The sequence below is a fragment of the Hemicordylus capensis genome, chromosome 6, assembly GCF_027244095.1.
Source record: "Hemicordylus capensis ecotype Gifberg chromosome 6, rHemCap1.1.pri, whole genome shotgun sequence".
NCBI lineage: Eukaryota > Metazoa > Chordata > Lepidosauria > Squamata > Cordylidae > Hemicordylus > Hemicordylus capensis.
Genome location: NC_069662.1, coordinates 65,902,086 through 65,926,434, shown reverse-complemented (window position 1 = coordinate 65,926,434; position 24,349 = coordinate 65,902,086).

The window sequence follows — 24,349 nt, the reverse complement described above, 5'->3', positions numbered from 1 at the left end:
CCCCAATGCTCTAAAGCAGGCTTCCCCAAACTGCGGCCCTCCAGATGTTGCTGAACTACAACTCCCAGCATACCCAGCCAAAATAAGTTGTGGCCAGGGATGCTGGGAGTTGTAGTTCAGCAACATCTGGAGGGCCGCAGTTTGGGGAAGCCTGCTCTAAAGCATAAGCTGCCCATCTTAGCTGACCTAAGGTCAGGCCTCTGCCATAGCAGCACCCCCCAGCAGCCGCACAGCATATCCGGTGAGCTTAGCTTGACAGACAGTGCAGATCAAGCCAGGCCAGAGTTCCCTGAGCCATGCAGCATCAAGGGAGCTGACCTGCCTGATCTATAACCAAACACTTACCTGAAGATGCTCACCAAATTCATTTATTATTCCCCACCGCACTGTACCTGACAAATTGTTACCGGGAAAAAGGAACCTCAACTAGCTAACTAAACAAGGTACAGTCAGAGGCAGGCAAAAAAGGACAAGAACGTCAGGCCAATCCAGTGAGCGCCTGCCGGCCCCAAAAGGTGACCATCCAAGCCCAGACTGTACCCCAGGGAAGGGAGGGAAGGTGCCTGCTAAGAGTGAACTGAGGAGCCAGGCACCAATGCAGGGAGCAAGGCCGCACAGGCCCAGAAGCCAATGGGCTCCCTGGAAGCCTCATGCTTCTTGTCAAGGGGCTGGGGCAAACCAGCCGTGCAGCCCATTCGGGCAGCGAGCAGCCTAGGGTGATGGCAGAAGTGGCCACAGGCACTCTGGGGCTGGCACAGGCAGGCAGTGATTCTCTCAGCAGCAGGAAGAAGGGGTGAAAAAAAGAGAATCAGAAGGAATTCTCTTTTTCTCCACAAAAATCAATTATTAATATTAATGCAGGAGAGAATCAATCCACCCCAGGTTAGCACAGGCACTGGCAGACTGGGTGGCACTGGGCAAACAAAGCATGCTGGCAAGGCAGAACAATAGGCAAAGCAACACAAAAAGCAAAGCGCTCTCTCTCTCTCTCTCTTTCTTTTCTCCCACGAGGCAGAAATGAAGAATAGCTGCCTGCTGCCTCTTTAAATTATTTATTTATTCAATCAATCAATCAATCAATCAATCAATCAATTTGTATACCGCCCTTCCAAAATTGGCTCTCTTTGGAAAGGATTCCAAAGGAATCCCTTTGGAAATCCCTCCTTGAACTCCCCCCACCCTTGCCCCTTCTTTGAACTTCCCCTGGCCAATGCGGGGTCATTTTGCACTTTGCAGAGCCAATCAGGAACAAGGAGACAACGGCCATCAGATCAGCCCATGCTTTCGTTTACTGAAATCTGAAGGCTGGAAAGGTGGGAAATTCAAATCAATGTCAAACACAAATTGGAGACTACACTCAGAGATCGCCACAAAATGGAGGTCTGAAACAACAAAACTTTTGGAACCAAAACAAGGGCAATTTGTTTTGTCTCCAAAACTTTTGGAACTTGTAATCGGGCGTTTTGTTTTGTACACAAATTGCTCGAAATGGCCTGATTCAGGTAAAGAACGTTCTGTACCCAAAACATTCCGCACATTCCTACTTAAAAGACACTCATAGCCTCTTCTCATGAGCAGCAAAAAGAGCTAGAGGGCATGCTATGGGGAAGGCTAGTTAAATGTACCTTCCCCGCAGACAAGCAGTTTTTCCTTGTTGGATGGGCGGATCCCGGTTTTACAGGCTCCTGTGAATAGCCTCACAGATACATATTCTAATTCCTTTCAAAACTAATTATATATAGAACTAAAAACTATAGGCATTGCAGACCAAAAGGAAGAGCAAGAGGAAGAAGGCTTCCAAAGCAGACTTCAGCTTACCAGAGAAGTGACTACGTTAGCAGACTTGGGCAACAAATTCCAGCAGTAGACATGAAGAACAGAGGAATAATGATATGGTCAGATCAGAGCAGCAGATGTCAGCTTGCCAAAGGGGCAACAAGGCAGGCAGACCTGGGAAGTAGGCTTCAGTAGTGGATTCCTTCAAGGGGTAATGGAATACAGGAGGACCTTGGTATTTGTGGGGGTTCCATTCTCAGCTTGTGCTGCAGATACCGAAACCATGAATACCGAGGCATTGGGACAATTGAAATCTGTGGGTTAGATTCCTGGATGCTTTATAAAAATGCTGGAAATTGTCCTAAAAGTAGTGAGAAAAGTGCCCTACATGCTCCATGGGTCCCCTGCATTCCAGCAATGCCCACCCAAGTGCCAAAACCCAGGGTTTTTGTAGCGAAAAATAGTTATTTTTGGACCATTTCTTTGTGAAAATGAGCCCTAACATGGCCCCCAATTTCTTCAGAACACAAAATGGTGGCTGGAAATGACCTCTGATATCATTTCTGGCTGTCTATGATCAGATTGCAGATTGAATGCTTTTTTTAAACCGGGGTTTCCTCACATATACCGAGGTTGGGTGCCAAGTACTCAACTATGGATATGCGAAACCACGAGTGCCCCATACTAGGGATGTGCGTTTCATTTCGGATACAAAATGTTTTGTGCACAAAACAGGCCATTTCGGCTGTTTTGTAGCCAAAACAAAACACCCAATGCTCAAAATAGAAAATTTTGTAGCCAAAACAAAACGTCCCTGTTTTGGATACAAAACATTTTGGCTGTTTTGGAACTCCATTTTGCAATCGCAAAAAGTCTTTCTCCTTCAGTCTCCATTTTGAGTTTTGACATCTGTTTGAATTTCCAGCCCTTCCAGCCCACAGATTGGCCAGCGGAAGCATGGGCTGATCTGCTGGCAATTGCCTCCTTATTCCTTTTAAGCAAATTTAAGGGTAAATTTTACTCTCATTGGCTAGTGGGGCAGTGTGCATTTACCCTCATTGGCCAGTGGGGCAGTATGCATTTCATTGTTGTTGTTTCACACTGTTGTGTGTAGATCAATTGCATTTTGGGCGGGGGGATGTGGATGTGCATGACCTTTGGAAATCTGCCTGATTTTTTCCAAAGCCCTATTGTTGTTGATGTGTGATGTTGATGTTATTTGTGGTGGATTCAGGGCAGAAACGGAGCTTTGGGGGCAGAAGAGTGGTTCAGGTGGTAGTGCCCCAATGGGTCCCTGCTGCCACCCAGATTCCAAAAGAATTGGGGAAAGGGCTGGTTTTTAAAGAATTTCTGAAGTTGACATGTCTTTGGGGCAGATTCAGGGCAGAAAGGGGGCCTGGAGGGCAAAACAGTGGGTTGGGTGGCAGTGCCCCAATGGGTGCCTGCCACAACCCAGATTCCAAAGGAATAGGACAAACGGCTGATTTCTTAGGAATTGTTGAAGTTTATACTTCTTTAAGGTATTTTCCTCCTAGGGAATAATGGAGGTTTCAGAAGACCCATAACTCCACCTGGGGGGCACTGGGGTGTCCGGGAGCAACTGGTGGTGTAGTGCACATAGGGTGCCAATCACCCCCATGGGTTGCTAACCGATGGGGTGCTGAGTTCTGTTGTTTCTGAGGTGTTCTGAGTGTAGATTTTCTGGTAGCATATGATATTTTCAACGACAAACCATGAATTCACTCTCATATGCTACCAGACAATCTGAATCTACACTCAAAACATCTCAGAAACAACAGAACCCAGTACCCCATGGGTTAGCCACCCATGGGGGTGTTTGGCACCCTATGTGCCTATCACCACTCTCTCTGGGCCACCCTGGTGCCCCCCAAGTGCAGTTATGGGGCAGGAATTATGGAGGTCCATCATCCCCTATGGGGAAGAACTTTACAGATGCACAAATTCCATTACATCTTTAAAAATCAGCCCTCTGCCCAATTCCTTTGAAATAATTCTGGCAGCTTCCTTGCTCCCACTGGGCACTACCACCCACACTACTCTGCTCTGGGCCATCCCTTCCCCCCCAACATGAAGCTACACTTTTGCTGAAACCTCCATTCTTCCCTATGGGAAAAATCTTGTACTTCAAAAATTCACCAAAAACCAGCCCTTTGCCCAATTCCTCTGAAATTTGGGTGGTAGTTTCCACCCACTGGGCACTACCACCCCCACCCACTAGTTTTCCCCCGGGGCCATTTTTTAAAATCCAAAATTTTTCAAATTCAGATTTTGCAATTTCAAACAATGAACAAATTTGGTGTGTTTGGGATTGGCTGATTTTGAACAAAGAACAAAATGGGGGTGTTTCGGATTCAGGCCAAAAACAAAACAGAAAAAAACCCAAAAAGCACAACCCTACCCCAAACATGCAATTAACGAGGTCCTACTGTACCTGATAATGTAGCACCATCTGGATGGAAAATACAGTAGACTGCTGAGCAGTAATCAATGACTTAACAGGTTGCTAGTGGTGATGCCCCTTAATATCCATCCATTGGATCATATCCAATGGCCTTGGCATTGGCACTCTTGGTAAGGTCATATCTCTAGTGAAGATATTAAAGAAGAACACACAGCAGTACCTTAGTCAGTTTAACTTCTGTGCCTGGTGAAGTGATGGAAAGCATACTTAAGGACAGAATTGTTAAACATATAGAACAACTGCTCTTTCTGAAGGAGAACCAGCAAGGCTTCTGCAAAGGCAAGTCATGCCTCATTAACCTTTTGGAGTTCTTTAAGAGTATCAACTGGCATGTGGATAAAGGTGATCCAGTTGACAGTATGCGTGGACTTTCAAAAAGTTTTTAGCAAGTTCCCCACCAAAGGCTCTTGAGTTAAACTTAGCAGTCATGGGATAAGGGGACAGGTTCATGTGTGGATTGGTAACTGGTTGAAGGATAAGAAACAGACTGTTGGTATAAATGGACAAATCTTTAAATGGAGGGAATTAAGAAGTGGGGGGGCCCAGGGATTTGTACTGGAACCGGTACTCTTTAACTTGTTCATAAATGATCTAGAAGTTGAGGTAAGCAGCAAAGTGGCCGAATTTGCAGCTGAAACTAAACTATTTAGGGTACTGAAATCCAAACAGATTGTGAGGAGCTCCAAAAGGATCTCTCCAAATTGGGTGAGTGGGCAACAAAATAGCAAATGAGGTTCAATGTAAGCAAGTGTAAAGTGATTCATATTGGGGCAAACTCCCACCACCACCACCACAACTTCTCTTATACATTGATGGGGTCAGTGACTGACCAGGAAAGAGATCTTGGGGTTGTGCTAGACAGCTTGTTGAAAGTGTCAACTCAGTATGCAGCTGCTGTGAATTTCATGCTAGGAATTTCATGCTAGGAATCATTAGGAAGGGGACTGAAATAAAAATCCATCACTCATAACATAATTGCATAATGCCCTTATCCAAATCTATGATGTGGCCACATTTGGAGTAGTGTGTGCAGTTCTTGTCACTGTTTCTTAAGAAAAACATTGTATGACTGGAAAAGTTGTAGAAGAGGGTGGCCAAGATGAACAGGGGCCTGGAGCACCTTCCTTATGTGGCAAAGATACAGCATCTGAGACATTTTACTTTGGAAAAGAGGCAACTACGGGGAGACACGATTGAGGTGTATAAAATTATGCATGGAGTATGAATAGCTTTATTATGATCATAGATCAGACATAAACACAACAAATTATGAAACATTCAGATAAGAAATCTATCATACGATACACCAACAAAGTAAACATTTTATAGTAAGTTCTAAAGGGTAGAAATTAATTGTTGGTGGAACTTAACAGCAGCTTCACAAAATTTAGCAAACAATAGAAAATTTCTTGTCTTCAAGGAGAAGTATGACATAAAATTCATCAGTTCAGCCAGGGTAATGTAATAACAAGGGAGTAAGACTACATTGACTGTCATTATAAAAGGAACAATACAGCAACATGTAGAGGACGAATTCAACCTCATCTGAACCACAAGGGCAGATCCGACTGGCCAGGGGAATTTTCAGACATTTCCCATTAAAAACTGCTGATGGTAAGGCATCATATCTTCCTCTAAGGAACACTGGTTGTTTGGCAAAGAGAGTGATGATAAATAACTGGATGGTTCCTGGCTGAGATCACCAAGACTCCCTCCTATGGTCTGTGGGATGACACCTAGGTCATTTTGATGCTCAGTGTCCAAGATACTCTGTTTGATTATATCCTAATAGTGGCAAATATTCTAAAGAGAAGCCAAGTGATGAGTGTTTTGCCAGCAGTGCTTGTGTCCAGGAAGATTGAAATCTTTCAGCCAGTACAAGGGGAATCAGCCCGAGGTGGAAAATTGATTTTAAGCCAGTATTTGAAAATTGAAATCTATGCTTTGGAGTCCACCCTCTGAAAGTCCATTTCTAACCCTAGTGCAGCATTAGAAATACATTTTGGGGCCCTGAGTACAGCTCTTATAAATTTAGACTGGACAATCTCAAGGGATTTGTAGTTGGAATAGGGGCCCAGATGTGCACTGTACAGAAGTTGGGCTAGTGGTTTGACAATGAACAGCTTTAGTGCTGCGGGAATAACCTCTCCTCCTTTGGAGCAGAAAAATCTCAGCATTGCTGATGTGCTCCTTTGAGCCTGTTGGACAGCATAGTCCACGTGGGCTTTCTGTTACTGTTAACCTGTTCAATCTGATGACCCTCTATAGACCAATACAATTTCTTAGGCTTTTTGGCAAAGACCATCACCTTAGATTTCTGAAATTAAATTAAATTAAACGTTTACAGGAATTGGATACTTTTGCCCCTATATTAGCAAACAGAAGGCTGCCATTATTGATGTATGCTGACGATGCAGTGATTCGTTCCCAAACTAGATCAGGTCTTACGAGAGCTCTGGGGACTTTGGTAACATATTGTCAGGAGGAACATCTGGTCATCAATTATTCCAAAATGAAAATAGTTTGATTTAACAATAAAGCTAAGAGTTTTAGATGGATTGTTGGTGGACATCCAGTTGAAGAAGTAAAGCAAATCAAATATCTTGGTGTTATATTTCAATATAACAACAGGCAACACGCTCATGCTAGAATGGTTTCTGATCTGGCTCAATGAAGCGCGGTAGCTATTCTGAGATTTCACCATGCGCAGCACCCATTAAATTGTTCCTTGCTAAAACTGTACCACAACTTTTGTATGGAATTCAATTGGCCCCCTTTGATAATTTTATGCCCCTAGAGTGGGCTCAGTCGGGCTTTCTAAGAGCACTTTTTGGTACACCTAGATGCACCCCTAATGTAGCGCTACGACAGGAGTCTGGGTTGTGGAGGATTGAGACCAGGGCATGGTTGCAGATTATTTTCTACTGGCTGAAGCTCCACCTCCAGCCAGTGGGACTTGTGCCTAGGTTTCTTTCGGCTACACCCCGGCCTATTTGGCTGGTAACGATTACAGATAAACTTTCCCGTATTGGCCTGGATCCTGAATTTTTATTAGAAACTGACCAAGTGAATGCCAAAAAATTAGTTCGTCAATGTTTAAATGATATGGAGCTCCAAAATGAGTTGGCCTGTCTGCCGGCATTTTACAGTCAGTTTAAGGCCAGGATGAGGTTTTTTCCTGGCTTCATATTTGTCCACCATAACTGTCAGAAAGTTCCTCTGGGCTTTTTCAAGAGCACGCTTTAATGCCTTCCCTTCAGCTATACTAACAGGGAGATTTCAACATCTACCCCTGGAGGCTCGCTTGTGCCCTTGTGGTTTGGGTGAACCTGAATCAATGGCTCATATTTTATTACGCTGTAGATTCTATAGTAATATTAGATGTCATTTGATTCGGCCGCTCCTTTCTAGGTTTCAACATCAATCAGACAACTTGCTGGTGATATATTTACTTGAAGATAATGCACTCTGCATCTCTCACGTTGTAGCAAAATTTTGTTACATCACAATTAGAATTCGTAGTTCATTGATTGATGATAGAGTTAAAGATTAAGTTAATGTTGAATGCTGGAATAATGTTTATTGTTTGTGTTGTTGTTTTATTTTGGCCATTGGCCGTAAATAAAGTATCTATCTATCTATCTATCTATCTATCTATCTATCTATCTATCTGAAAATTAATAACCAAGTGGTTATCCTTCTAGTAATTGGCCAGGAGCTTAAGAGCCCTCCTAAGACTTACTGGGGTTTGAGAGATAATTTCAGCAGTAGCAACATACAGAAAAGGGGATTTTTACTCCCGCAGATGTAACCCTAGGTCTTAGAGCTTTTTGGCTAAGGTATTTATATACAGGTTAAACAGAGAGGGCACCAAAATGCACCTGTTGCTGGAAGTTATTGGGTGTGAAAGTGAGCGTTGGGGGTTACATCTCACGCTTATGCTAGGGTTATCATAATTTTTTGAATGAGGAGAAATAATCGCCTATCAAAGTCGGTTCAGTTCCAAACCTGTTTTCACATCCCTAGTGGGCTTCTGTACTGGCGGCTCTCTTTACATGCATAGATTGCACTGAGCACATACCTAAAGACTGGGGCGCAGCTATAATAGTCCTCATATTTACTTAGCTGGGGGACTATAATAGTCCCCATATTTACCGGTTCAAAGTTGAACTGCTTCAGTTCAAAGGCCCAGGGTTGACCCAAACCACCCCTGGTTCAGCTAGACCCCAGGCCGAAACACACACACCCTGGCCTGTTCGGGAAATTCATGAATCTTTTTAGGGGAAACTTTTGTAAACATGTTTTTTACCCAGACCACACAGAGGCCCATTGCGCAGGTGTGGTGGCCTCCAAAATGCCTACTGTGCTGGGGGAAAGGCCCGAACAGGCCAAAGAATGGCCAAACAGGGCCGTTTTTGAAGGAAGAAAGGCCAGCGGGGAAGGGGAACCTTTGCAGATGCCCCTGCTGCCTCAGAGAACCCACCCCCCCAAGTGGGTAAGTTTAAAACTTTTTAAAAAACAATTTTCCCCCTATAAAGGTTCATGGACCCCCAAACCAAACCAAACTGCAGGGATTCGAGGGGGAGCTCGACTGAACTGGTCCAGTGCAGTTTGAGTCCAGTTCAGACTTGAATTGAACCATACAATCTACAGCCCACCAATCTGCATTGAGTTTAACCATTTCAAGAGAGATACAGTCACTGCCTGAAGCCTTGCCTACTTTTAAACAATTAAAAGTTTCTTAACTTCAGCTACTGAGGTGGGAGGCCATTCTGGGAGTAAATCATTATTAAATTCTGATGGTACTGGTCCTCCCTTGTGGGCTCTAAAGTGTGATTCCCATATCTCTACAGGGAGCTGGCTGGTCAGACGTAAGGGGCAGTTTTCTGAGGAGCCAACTGTACTGCGTCAGAAGAGAGGAAAGTTCGCCTCTTCTACTGAGACTCTTTGAGCCTCTCTTTTTTTAGCTTTGAGTAAAGCTTTGTATTATTTCTTCAATGTGATCAAAAGAGTCACATGTTGAGGATCTTGACCAGGCACAACTTTGACCCTCCTGCAAATGTTGGCCTACAACTCCCATAATCCCTGGCTATTGGCCACTGTGGCTGGGGATTAGGGAAGTTGTTGTCCAAAAACAGCTGGAGGGCCTAAGCTGAGCAGGCCTCGTCTTGACGATATAATTTAAAATATGTCACCAACTCCTTCTTGACAGCTGTACACTCTTGGTCATATCAACTTCTGGACCTAGCAGTTGACCAAGAATTATAACTATTTCTTTCCTGAGCAAGAATTTCCTGTATCATTTGAATGAGGGTCCTGTAATGATCATATGTCATGGCTCCTATCTCTCATTTTGTGACCTCATCATAAATTCCCAGCATGACCTCTGAGTTGAGCAGATTGGCCATAAACTGAGCCCACTTTCCATCCCATCTAACCTGCACTTCCCCGGCAACCACCTCCAGCACCGGGCAGAATTTATCCTTAGAATAAGGTGTCCTAACTGGCAAGCTAATCCTTAAGGTCAAAGGGAGGTGATCACTATCTGTTTGGGGATCAACCTCCAGCTGTACAGCACAACTGGCAAGATTGCGGGAGGCAAGCCAGTAATCTACTGTTGACATCTTGTCCCCAGACCAATAGGTGAATTCTGCTGGGTGGTCACCACTCACGACTCCATTTAAATACACAGATCAAGCTGATTGGTCAATTGGGCCAAGCAAACAACCACAAAGTTATGTTTCCCATCCTTGGACAACTGGGGAGGGAGGGGGAAATCCCCCATATCTTCTGGTGGGACATCTTGGAAGTAAGTATATAAGGATGTGTCATCCTGCCCCATCCTTGCATTGAGACCACCTCCTATTAAATATAGGTCAGGGGATTGGATTCAATACATTCCTCTATGTATTTACCTAAGCATTGCCATTGTTGCTCTATCAAAGAGTGCATGCAAAGGGAAGTTAGATATATATTAATGAAGACAATTTGAACATTTTCAAATTGCAGTAGAGCTGCTTTCACCCAGTGGCCCTGGAAGGGCATCGAGCTGATCTTAACTTGTAAGCCTCTTGCAATTAGAAGGGCCAATCATCCTTTGGGTCTACTCCCCTTTTCACTAGACAAAGCATTAACACATTGCACATAGAAACCATCCGCATCAATCTTGTCCGTGGCCCAAGTCTCCTGCAGGAAAAGAATGTCAAAATTAGATAGATAATTTACAAAAGTTAAATCTGTGCATTTGGACAACCAGCTGTGTACATTCCATGTGCAGATGTTGAGTTCACTTTGATCTGGTGCTTATCACTTGGGTATAATAACCAAAACATGGGCCGGCTTTTCAGATAGATTGACTGGCTGGGCTAGGTCAGGGTAGTTTAGGGCATCATCTGGCAACACTGGACAGAAGTCCAGGGGGGGGGGTCTCCGACAGTTGGAGCTCTGGTGAAAAAGGGCTCTTGGGGCTAGATTGTAAAACAGTCATTACCAAATTCGATGGTGGAGGCATAATTTCCTGGAGGTCAAGTCTTGACACTTGTGAATCCAAGGAGTCCAGCACCTCATATAATGAGGGTGAAGCGTCTGATTGTAATACTTGGGCTGTCACCTCATTTTCTTTTGGTGTTCTCTGGGAAGGGTGCCCAATGTTTAGGCTGAGGCTGAGCTGGGGAGATTGAGGCTTCTTAGGCTGAGCTGGGGAGAGGAGTCTAGAGTGCACAGAACTGGTTTGGAGGCCCTTTATGTCCGAACGGTGGCCGGTTCTGCCGGTTTGAAGGTGGGGGTGCGCTTTAAGGGCAGGGGAGGGCACATTAACCCCTCCCGATACTCCTCCTCCACTGGCACTCCGGTTTTCTAAAGTCCCTCTGGGTGGCGGTGTATCTCCTAGCTGCCCATTGTCCCTGTTTACTGGAACTATCCCGAAGTTAGCTGACGTGCTTGCACACTATTTCTCTTAGTTTCAAAGTTGGCATTTCTCTTTAACAGCAGTTTTATTAAGGAATTGTGGTACAGACAGCTCAAGAAAATATTCAACGTGCTTAAGTAACATTTCATTCTTTGCAGCATAAGAGGAACCACAGGGTATTCAAAAGTAAGCAAAAGTCTTTTCATACATGGAGGCATTGGCATCCAGTGAATCCCAGCCAGACACAGTTGGGTTTGATCACATCTCAGGATTTAGGACAGGGAAAGTAATTCTTCCTGGATCCACATTTGTTTATATTTATGTTTTTCATTGCAATATGAAGGACTATCTGTCTAGTCTGAAGAATTTGTGTGACGTTCATCCCCTGGCTTCTCGGAGCCTTAAGATAATTTAGCTTCTCTGGTTTAAGTGAGTTCTCAGAGGAAACAGCTTCCAAATCAGACTGACAGTTAAGACCCGGGGCTTGCTGGACCCCTGAGGCTGATAGCCTCTGCATAAGCTTAGAAAAATCATCTCTGAGATCATCTGTCTTCTTCCCCATGTTCTCAATTTTTCCAAAAATTAAAATTACAGTTTCTACCATGAGAAGTGTATTCTTATATACATATTTAGCCAGAAATTCAGTTAAACAGAGAGCTCATCTCCTCTGCTGTTGTTTGTGTATAAGTGCTCTGTCTCCCAGAAATCTCCTTATAACAGTGCCCACCTCTAGCTGAATCAACAGACTCCGCAGAGATAGATTCTGTATCTGATACAGCATAACAATTCTTTACTGCCAAGGGGTTCTCATGGAGTCTCTCAGGTTTAAGAGGTCATTAATTCTCTGTTGCTCTGGTGCTTTGTTTTTAAAATGCTCCTTCTCATGCTGGGGGGTAATTGTCCATCTTCTCTTGTGCCGCATTATCAGACAGTTAGTTGGCAGTTGTCTTGCCTCAGTTCACTTAGTGATTCAGATGTAGTTGAATCACAGAAAGTTCATACTCAAGCCCATCTCAGTGCAGTCATCTTCAGCTTAAAACCCCTGTTAAAATTTCCCACTAAAACTATGAAAATAGTCTTAAAATCCCAGGAGCTCTTCAAGGGAGCGGCTCACCCAATGCCATCTTGTCCACACTCCTATGCATGGAGTAGAGCAACTGGACAAAATGGAGATGTCACAACACTAGACCAGGAGTCATCCCATGGAACTGATAGCCAGGAAATTTAGGACCAACAAAAGGAAGTACTTTTTCACACAGCACATTATTAATCTATGGACTTCTTTGCCACAGGATGTGGTGATGGCACTAGCTTGGATGGTTTTAAAAGGGGCTTAGACACATTCATGGAGGGCATGTCTAGAAATGGCTACTAGCTTGGTAGCTATAGGTCACCTCCCACCTCAGAGGCAAGATGCCTCTGAATACCAGTTCCAGAGGAGCAACAGCAGGAGAAAGGGCATGCCCTGCCTGTGGGTTTCTCAGAGGCTCAGGGGCCATTGTGTGAAACAGGATGTTGGGCTAGATTGGCCTTGGGTCTGATCCAGCAGGGCTGTTCTTACGTTTTTACATTCTTAGTGGAAGGCACAGCCTCTACCAGGGCTAAGATGGCCTTGCTTGAATGTCTGTTGCATTTGGCCTTTTGTACCATGCTCCCTTTCATTCTTCGGTTACAGAAGGTGGCTAGCTTTTATTCCTTCTCTGTGAGTGATTGTAGCTGCACTTCTATTTCAAATGGCAACCTCACAACCAGAGCCAGTTTTGAGGAACATGTATCAGTCTCATCAATGTTCAAATATGGTACCGTGTTCCTATTAAACATGATGTGTATTGGAATCTTGAACATGAGGAAGGTCAGCTGCATCAGGCTTCTGAAGACCACCCTCCTACTTCCTCATTAGCTCCGTCTGACTTATTCTGACCAGGAGACACAAATCAACAAATGCAATGTATGAAATGATTCAATACATGTCCATTTTAGATTAATTTGTTCATCTGGCATTCATTTCTTTATTAGCAACTAATATAAATGTTTTAGAAAGTTGGGAAATTAACTGAGACTGCATCATAGAACATACTAATATGATCACACATTGCAGGGAAAGACTGATAGTGATAGACAAACCATCCTTTAGGGAACTTTGTTTACTAAGCTTTTCATCAAGGGAATCTCAGCTGTTCTTCTGAGAAACCTCAGTGTTCCAGTATGCATCTTGAAAACCACTGATTTAAAGCATTCAGAAGGAAAGAACTGCTCAAAATTCAGATAATTGTGCATCTTGGCAATCCAGGCTTCCTAAACTAAAATTAAAAACAAACTAAAGGTAGGAAAAAGTGGGGGGTAGTAAAGAAGCATGTATAATAAGCTTTTGAAAGGCAAAAACAATTTAGATTTGAGTCATAAATGAAATCATAGGATTTGAGAGATAGACTGGATAATATGTTCACGCCTACTGCAGATAATTTACCCACTTAGCACAACCTTTCTCAAATATAATTTAAAATAGTATTTTCAAGAGTTTAAGCTTTCCTCCATGTGCATCAGAGTTATAATGATAAAGCTACTGTAACAGTCTTATGTTTCAAGAAAGAATAAAAATCACCTTTTAAAGGAAAATCTGCTCTGGCTAGAATGGTGTATGAAGATGCAGTATTGTTGTGGAGCAAGAAAAAATCCCCCTCATTGCAGCTGGATATTTGAGAGGATTTCACAGTTTAATTATTTGCCAAATGTTGCTCTCAAACATTTCAGTGAAAGTGTTGCCTTTTGGATAAGTGAGCCTGTGAACTAACAAACACACCCAGGCTCGCCTGTTCATTACAATTGCCCGGGGCTATTCACATGGTTATCAAAATGAAGGAACGGGGCATGCAGACCAGGTATGCAGGCTTCTGAGAATCCATGTGACTCCCCTCCAATCCAGTTCACTCAAAAGTGGGTACCCCAGAGTGTGTAGCTTGTTTTTTACTGAGATAAGGTGAAAATAGTAGCCTTCCTACCTTGGTGTGTTGATCATGTGGGTGAATTTGCCATTTCTAGGATTCCCTGGGAACAAGTGGCCATGTTTTTAAGAGAGTACTGTGGTTTGCATCTATGGATATGCCTCTCTGAACAACACACTGTTTGTTTCTTTGCTAGCAATGACTTCAGTAGGGCTGGTCCTACTTCCTGCCCCATCATGGCCATACAGGGGAAAGAGGGTGATGTAATGATGGTTCCTGGTCTCCTAGTAGTGCAATGCATGCTGAGATAGCTCTTTTGATCCTTGGAGAACCCAGCTCCCAAATTAAAAAATGTAGACGGTTGATGGGATTTTTAAAATTCCTAATTTCCCCTAGTAGTCAGATGGTTGCCTGGATTGTCTTGGACTGTGGCTGCCTGAATCATTTTGGTGCTGAGATTGCAGACCCAAACAGAGGATCTGCTTGTCTGTGGAGAACAGGGGAGGAGATCTTTTCCACCACCCCAAACCACCCCCATATGGTGAAGTGCAAGGCTCTCTTGTCTGTTTGCTTCTTTGATTAGGTGCTACTTCAGCACCATTTTTTAAAAAGAGGTCTCTTTTCTGGAATATGGTCTTATTGCATAACCAGTGAGATTTGGCTATGTGATAATGTGAAGGAGGGCAAATGTGAATGAGAATATTCTTTCCAGGACTGAGTGAAACTAGCCAATCAGCCCCAGCCCCCTTGTAGCTGATACTATAATAGAAGTTGCTGTCTGGGAGGAGGCAGCCACAGAACATAAATAACCTTTTAGGCAAAAGATTATCCTTCCTTGTGCAGCAGAGCAACAGTGGGTTGGCTGTCTAAAACTGATGCAACTAACGATGTAGCCACACTGTGCTTTTCAGTGTGGTTTTCAAAACATTTCTAAATGAAACCAGTTTGAAAGGATTCTGGGAACTGTAGTTCTGTGAGAGTGGACTAGGAATATTCAGTACTGGTTCAGCAAGTTCCCAGAATTCTTTCAACCTGGTTCAACTTCATAACTGTTTTGAAGAGTGCAGTGTGGTGGCTAGAGCCTGCAAGTGCCATGAAACCTAAAATAAATTCTAAGTTAATACATGACAAATGCATGCTAATTTATTTATACTATTGAATTTTAGTTGTACAATTAAAAGCATGTGTAATATATGAAGAAGTTATTCAATAAAGAAAGGAGGACTAAGTGAAACTGGACTAAGTAACTGGCCCTATCCACTCCCAGCACAGTACCTCTAGTGATTGTTGCTGGTGTCTATCTTATGTTTCTTTGAGATTGTGAGCCCCTTGGGGACAGGGATCCATCTTATTTATTTATTATTTCTCTGTGTAAACCACCCCAAGCCATTTTTGGAAGGGCAGTATAGAAATCAAATAAATAAATAAATAATCACTGTCACTGTCATGGTTAACTTGTCAAGATTGTGTCTGGGATTGTGATTTGAAAAGTTAACCATCACAGATGATGTCCTCTAAGTTGGACTAGCTCAGGATCCCATCCTATATATTTTCAGCTTCTATTTAATAAACTAGGGAAGAAATATCTTCCCCCTTCCCTCACACACACACACACACACACACACACACACACACACAGAGTCACACAAACAATATTCCAGTACTCCACTGCTTGGGCTAACTATAGGGCCCTTCAGACTTTCTGGACCTTGGAGAGCATGCTCACATTTATCTCTCTAGCTCTCAGGTCCTGCCCTGGACTCAGCTAGACTGTGCACTGACACTGGCTGTATAATGCCGAACCAGAGTTCAATGGGGCAGAAGTTAATGTATATCCAAATGTGTGAAACTGATATTTTGTGGCAAAAGCGACCTGCGGTTTCCCTTGCAAAACTCCACTTTGAACCTTCAATTTGTAGTGAGTTTCACTGCTCCTGAGCTTTGAAGGTGGCAGCATTACATCCGAACGCAGATGCTGCCATGACTGGGATTTCATGCTGTTTCTGTAAATGAAATAATAGAGAGGGCAGCCGAGACCTGCCCAGGAATGTGCCCACTTCATGTCTGCCATGCTTCTCACGGGTGCCTCCCAGAGCACTTGCCCTGCCCCCCTGTCTGCACTCTTCAAACCATTGCCTGGCAACTGGGACTGCTTTGTCCCATCCCAAGCTTCTAAGACTGTCAAAGGAAAAAGTCACATTGGGGGATGCCCGCTTGCCACTGTGTGCCTTATCCCACCCTCTGGTAAGCAGAAGAGAAAGGGGACGGGACAGGGATGGACACTATGTGTTTTTTCTCTCCAAGAATGGATTGATAGAGGGGTATGTTCACAAGCACATGCAGTTGTGGTGGCATCATAAACTGGGCAACCTGATTAGATAACAACAAAGATAACACATGGCAGGGCAGTAATACCCGGTGTCGGCTTTAAAAGGCAGCCTCACCCAGGAATTATTGGATGGCTTTGCTCTATTTTTTGTACAGTAAAGTTGGGAAAAGGTGGCCCAGCTCCTTCCCCTTGGGTAGAAGCATGCATTCTCTGGTGTTGCTTATGAGAAGAACCATCCAGCAGGAGCACTATGGCCTCCAGTCACAGGAGAGATTCCTCCTATGTGATGATGATGGATGCTCCTCTATGGCCTTTTCACTCATGAGAGTGAAAGGCCATGGAGAGACCCATGCACTACTCATGAGGAAAGCTGTCCTGGAGTACACAGAGATGAGGCAGAATCATTAATAATGTGCAATGATCTCCTAAGGACCACTCTCTCATGAGAGTGAAAGGCCATGGAGATACATATGCAGATATCACCCAGATGGCAGATACTACCCAGCCCAGTTGCTCAACACAAGCAAGCCATGAGGACAGGTACCACAGCAAAACTTTTCCTTTTCTTGGCACCTGCCATGATGAAGCAGTCCAAGCAGTCCCTCTAGCAGTCCAGTTGATCATTGAAACATATCCATGTTCATTTTTGCCTGGCATGGTGACCCTACTTTCCTGGGATAACTGATAACTGGGACTTCCCTCTCCTGTGGTTCCCCACAGTGGCCAATCTGCATACTCTGCAATGCTGGTCCAAACCCTAGAAATTTGAATCAGAGTAAAGACCCTGTCCCTGTGTTTCCTTAGTCTGCCCACACAGTACCACCCAGATACATGGAGTGGCCACAACGCTTTGGGAGTATGAACGGCTTGCCTGGAGAGGAGGGGGTCATAGTATACAAGTTCTATTTTTTTTACCAGAGACAGCGGGGTGTGTGTGTGTCTTGATTTGGAAGGCCTACCTTGTGAGAGTGCAGTTTTAGGGAGGCTTGAAGCATATTGGTCCTCCCCAGTGGACTGGCCCTCTCATGAGAGGGCTAATCCCCAGTCAGCAAGCCAAAAAGTGGGCACAGGTGTGCTTGGGTGTTCTTCAACTGCTTTGCCGGTGTCTGCCATTGCAAGAGTCTGGTCCACTTTGTCACAGTGGGCCATACTCTAGGATACTTTGCCCTTCCTCATATACATATTCCCTCCTAGGAAGTCATCATGATCCCTTCCAGAAAAATTGTGCCCCTCTGCATACCCCCATTGTCAGTAATTGTGCTTGTGCAAAACTATTTTGGTCTGGGGCTTTTACAAGGGTGGCAGTATAATTGCTGTCAGGAAAAGGCCTTGAATGCCTTTTAAAGGGATTTAAATGTCATTTCCCTGCCAAGGGCGGGCGGTCCATTCTGAAAAGGCACATTTGCACCTGGCACTCTCTCTTGGCCAATGGCTGACACCTTGCAGGCATTCTGTTGCCTTGCCCACAGTCTGGCGAGGCGGGTGCTATGTATCTTGCTGGGATGCAGCTTTGTCAGACCAGGAAGAGGGAGTGGCTCCTCTGCCCTGAAACCTGACGTATAGTTTTCTGGGATACGGTTGGACAAACATCTGCGATGCAATTCATGGTTACAAAAATTAACCTCAGGATCATCTACCCATGGTTTGCCGTTACGTGCAAATGTGGCCATTGTATGCTCTCTGCCTAGGGCCCTGAAGGCCTAGCCACTACTGCTGCACTAATAACACCCACCACTTAGAGAAGCTGCCTGTGTACTGCAAGGGGAGATAAGTGTCTCTCCAGCGCAGAGTAGCACTTCCTCCAATTGCAAACAGCATGGTTTGCCAGGAACTCCCCCATCCATCAAGAATTGTGTTCACATCTATTCATTTGAATGGGCTATCTTATCTCTGCATTTCCTATCATTTTGTTTTCCTTTTTTGGTTTTCCTGCCCCAGTTGTGAGTGCATGGATTCTCCATACATCCCTACGTCATTTTACAGCTAGATGCAGTTCTTACTGTATTTTGATGTAATGATACAGAAACCACACATGTTTTATGTTGTCCCCTCTTTTATTATTATCCTACATGTACCAAAGGGGGTGCTAATAGTGCTTCATAAGCACCCCACTCCCGGGGCATCAGCAACAATAGCTGATGTAGAGACTGCAGTATTTTGAGTGCACAATTTACAAATTTTGGCTGTTCTTCCTCCTTTGGTGTTCAGGGCACTGGGCATGTACTGGAATCCCTCTGACTTCAAAACGAGACATTTAAGATTGTTCACACCTTTTCTCTTGTATCTGTATTCACATTTCTTTGATATGGCCAATTATCTTTGTCCCATCCCACTACCCTTTGGATGCCTAAGCTATTTGTCTATAAGCTGAGGATTAAGTTACTAGAAGTTAAGAATTTGAGGACTGAAAGAAATTTTCATATGGGGAGGCAGAATTATTACTGGAGGGGCAATGCCCCATTTGCTTCCCTGTTGCTACACCCCTGGAGCTAAGATACATCCTTGTCTAATCCCTGAACATAAGGATATCTTCTGAAAGATGCCCCTAATTACTGCATCTAATTCGAAGAGGACTGTTGTTATCCAGGATCTTGATGATCTTGTTATCCAGGATCTTTTATCCACAAGCATATTCTGCAGTTTCTTCCATAGCTTAGCCCTAGCAATAAAATAAAATCCATGAAGGCAGTTTCCCCTTCAAGGACCCTATGTAGTGAGTTTCAGTAAGGTTGGAAAGCACCAAGCAAGGGTCTAAAGTTGAATTATTCTCTCTTAATGTTGCTTGGGAGTCAGTGCAGATTCCAAGGAGGAGTTCAATCCAATGCATGAGAACCTGGCATATACCTTTCCCATAATAGACAACAGACTAATAGATTTGTAATTTCTCTGCTTGTTGACTTGGTCCTTTTTAAAGAGAAGTGCCACATCACTACTTGTATGCTATATCCAGTAATATCTTGCAGTTTGTTTGGACAATTGTCCCAGGGGGGATCCTGTAGAGAATGTGGGAGAGGAGAGAAAGGGAGAGAAAGGAGAAGGAGAAATGGGTATGCCAAATAAACCCTTGGTTAAATCTTACTTAAGATTTCCTTGTATGTATGAGGGAAGTAGTATAAAACATCACTATGTTCCAGCTGGAAAGAATCCTGCTGGAGCTGTTTATTGCGGTAAAAAGGGCAGCTAACAATGGGGCCCACAGATGATGATTTTGTCCAATAAACTCAGCAGGGTTTATTGGAAACCCTCAGACTTTAACTGCTGGATTATGGAGACCACATCTTTCATAGTAACAGCATTCCAGTTTGGAAGAGCTCTGAAAATAACATCTGTGGGGGGCTTAGGAGCTCAGGAGAGATCATGAAACCAATAGGATCCATAAAGATGTTTTGAAATGGTTTTTTCATACCTGAGAAGGAATACATCAACTTTTACCTTGAATATGGGAGTAAAGGGCTATTACTACCACTACTAGTAGTAGTAGTACTAGTACTACTACAAATATTTATATACTGTATTGCTTTTCAACAGAAGTTCTCAAAGTGGTTTACATATAAAAATAAGTAAATAATAAAGAAGGTTCATGCATTTTTTATTTTTGCAACTTGGCTATTGGTTTTTTTGCTATGTTGCACATTTAAGGAGTTTTATTTTTATTTTTTGCTTACTTAATTGAAAATATGTATATTGAGTTTATTGTCTTTTGTAATAATTAGTTTTGAATTATGTTTATTTTTTAAAATCCAAACCACATTTGAATTGGCCATTGAAGTGTTTATTGTGTTTGAATTACTATTATGTTACAATGCTTTGATATTTAAGGTTTGAACATATTGTTATATTGACTGATGTGCTATTAAAATGTTATGTTTTGATGCTTTGTTGTTGTAACTGAACTCCCAGCTCCTCTAATCTTCACAATTGAACAAAATTTACTTTTTCTGAGATTAAGACTTATTTAACAAATTAATACACAAGGAGCTTCTGATACCATTAGCAATCATTAGCCAGCTGTTTAACATCTACATGAAGCCGCTGGGAGAGGTCATCCGGGGATTTGGACTGAGTTGTCAGCAATATGCGGATGACACTCAGCTCTATCTCTCCTTGTCATCTGATCCTAGGGAGGCAGTGGATGTCCTGAATCGGGGGCTGGAGGCCGTGATGGGTTGGATGTGGGCTAACAAACTGAAATTGAATCCAGATAAGACGGAGGTACTGTTGGTCAGTAGGAGAGCCAATCGGGATGAGGAGATTTTACCGGTTCTGGATGGGGTTGCACTCCCCTTGAAGGAGCAAGTACGCAGCTTGGGGGTACTTCTGGACCCGGCTCTGCTTTTGGAAGCTCAGGTGGAGGTGGTGGCCAGGGGTGCCTTTGCAAGGCTTCGGCTAGTGCGCCAGCTGCGTCCCTTTTTCTAGAAGGCAGAACTGGCCATGGTTACCCATACCTTAGTCACATCGCGGCTGGATTACTGTAACACGCTCTACGTGGGGCTGCCCTTGAAGAATATCCGGAAACTGCAGCTAGTGCAAAATGCGGTAGCGAGGGTTTTATCCGGAGCTGCCCATTGGGAACACATCACCCCCATTTTGAAAGAGTTGCACTGGCTGCCAGTTCGTTTCCGGGTCCAATTCAAGGTGCTGGTTTTGACCTGTAAAGCCCTTAACGGTTTGGGCCCGGGGTATTTGAGGGACCGCCTGCTCCCAAGGGTTGCTGCCCGCTTGACAAGGACATCTGAGGGGGCCCTGCTCTGGGTGCCGACAATGAGAGAGGCCCAGCTGTCATTCACTCGGGACAGGGCCTTCTCTGTTGCTGCTCCTAGACTCTGAAATGCTCTCCCGGTGGCCATTCGTTCCTCGGACTCCATCATGGCTTTTAGAAAGCTTGTAAAGACTTGGCTTTTTATCCAGGCTTTTACATAATCGTTTTTACTGCTGCTTCTGTATGTTTTTATCTGTTGTATTGTTTTTATATGTTTTTATATTTTTTGCTTGATGTTTTTATTGCCTTTTTATTGTATGTTTTAACTTTTGTAAACCGCCTTGGGGTTTTCTTTTAACGAAAGGCGGTATATAAATGTAAAAATAAATAAATAAATAAAAATCTTGTTGTTAACACACACTAACAATTATGAGGTTCTTCTTCCCAGGCAACTCTGGTGGTGTCCTATAATTATTAACATTTCAGTTTCCACAGTTCTTTACTACAACTGTAATGAGCCTTGGATTCAGCTTAGTTGTGGAAGTTAGTATACAAATTGAATCAAATCAAAAAAAGCTAATTCAGAATAAGGACAATGCTTCTTGAACTGCATAATTATCACTCTGAATGGTGGTGGTGCTATTGCTTGAACGATATAGAGAAGGGAGAGTGTTGATTCCTGCCTGGATAGGAAGAGTGATGGGGGGTGGGGTGGGCAGTATAGTGGTCACTGACAATAGATAGTGGCTGGAGAGGTAAGCAGAACTGAATAATGGCTGGGAAGGGAAATACAACCATGTTGTGAATGCTTTTGGTGCCTTTCGAATCCCAACCTGAAAAATCAGCAAAAGGAGAATTGTTTTTCATGGGGGTGGGGGAGAACTGCACACAAAGCACTCCAGCAGTTTATCTCTGCCTTAATATACAGGAGTAAAAACCCACATAAAATTGGGGAGAGCTTTAAAAAAATAAAATAAAAAGGAAGTTTGTAAAAAGTGGAAAGAAGGTCACTTAAAGAGGCTAATGAAGTCTCACATTCAGTCGAAGGGCACTCTCAGCCATCATTTCCTTATCCCATTTCTTCCATTTCACCACCTTCGGAACTTTCTACATGTTATGTTAAGCCTCTCATGGGGCAAACAGTCATTTGGGAGGCAACTTTTAGTGGAAAAACAGAACAGGGGGAAGATATTACCCTCCTCTCCTCATGCACCACAATCCCCATCTTTGCTCCCCCCATGGCTGTTTTTTGTGAGAAAGAGGAAACTTCTCATTAATGTAATGTGCAGTTTGGCCTTAACTTCAGCTAGGCAAGGTTAAATTTAACATATGTTTATTGGGATAAGATGAAGCCAGCAAAAAGTCCCCTTTGGTATTTTATGGAATGTGTTGCCCCAACAATTGTTGATATATTTATTAATTCAATGATTGGTTTATCAGAATGCACAGTTTTATTTAAGCCCTAAATAAGATTGTGGCTTAAATGTCACAGCATCACTGGCAATTAGTGATGCTTAATAACACAGCATCACTGACAATTAGTTATTAGTCTTTAGATGCTGAAATGAATGAGCACAAAAAAATGGAAATACATCTCAAAATCAACACCAGTCTAAGGTTTATGTCCTGTTTTTGAAGCCTACCTGCCATCTAGTATACTTTTGTGTAGAAGGTGTAAATTAAAACAGGAACCATGCTAATTTAATTTACACCTTGCTAGAGTTCCCCAGCATGCAATTTGCATCCAATCAGACTTCAGTGGAATAAATATAAGTATAAAGAAGTATACTGGGATTTGTTCCATGGACAAGAAACACACTTTTACATAGAGTCAGACCTTGAAGAATCCTAAAACAAGCAGTTCTGGTAAGAACTAATCTGCCTACTTTCCTTTCACTATTCCTACAACTGGACTAAATTTGCTCCAAATCAGTTAGGCAGTTGCACTTCAAATGTTCACACATCTGCCATTTTGAATTGGGGTATATGACATCATCACAAACTATGCCTTTGAGTTGTCCTTATGTTTTCCTACAACTGCACTAAATTTGGTCCAAATTGGTTCCCTCTTGCACCTCAAATGCTCATGCATCCAACATCTTGAATTAGGGTGGATGACATCATCATAAACTACACCACTGAAGAGTCCCTATGTGTCACTCACTAAAAATGTACCAAATTTGATTCAAATAGGTTAGATGGTCCACAAGTTATCCCACTTGCGCCTCAAATGTTCATGCATCCACCATCTTGTATCAGGATGGAGTACATCATTACAAACTACACCATTGAGATGTCCCTATGTGTCACTCATTACAACTGTACCAAATTTGATTCAAATCGATTAGACTGTTCAGTTAGCCTGCTTGTTCCTCAAATCTTTTTATGTCTACTATCTTGAATTGGGGTGAATGACATCATTACAAACTATGCCACTGGGGCTTCCCTATGTGTCCCTACAGCTGTAACCATATTTTTTCAAATCAGTTAGGTGGTTCACAAGTTAGTCCACTTGCCCCTCAAATGTTTATTTGCCAACCATCTTGAATCAAGGTGAATGACTATGCCATTGAGGTGTCCCTATGTGTTCCTTCAACCGTACCCAATTTGGTTCATAGTGCAAAGTTGACAGGGGGAGACACACACACACACACATACACACAAAATGCCAGGTGATCTCATAAGCTTAATTTCCTTAAGAAAAGTAGCCTAAAAATAGGAATTCTAAAAAAACAATTGTCCATAACTTTTCTTCCAATCTTTATAAAAATATACTTTGTTCAGTGTAACAACTGATGAGCTGTTTTACATCTCATCACAGGATATAGGAAAAGTTAAAAGCATGTCTTAAATCATTGCATATTTTAATGAACAAAGGCCTACTCTAGTTAACTTAGAAATAAAAAGTACAATCGAAACAAAGCTTAGCATTTTGAAATCTTACGGATTTGAAAGGGAGAATGAAGCACATATTTAAAATATTTCCCAATGAAATGAAAGGGAAATTATTGCTTTTACATTTGGCTGGATCATGCCCAAAGTGTTTTTAAGTAGCAATATAGATTTCTCACTAAGGCTGACTCTGAAATTTCAAAGAAATGAAATTAAAAGTACTTTCCTCCCGTTGAATAATTGAGAATTCCCAAGGGAAATCAAATGAGTTTCTGCAAGATGACTGCCATCTCTGAAGGAATTTCTGTACATCCTACTTCTG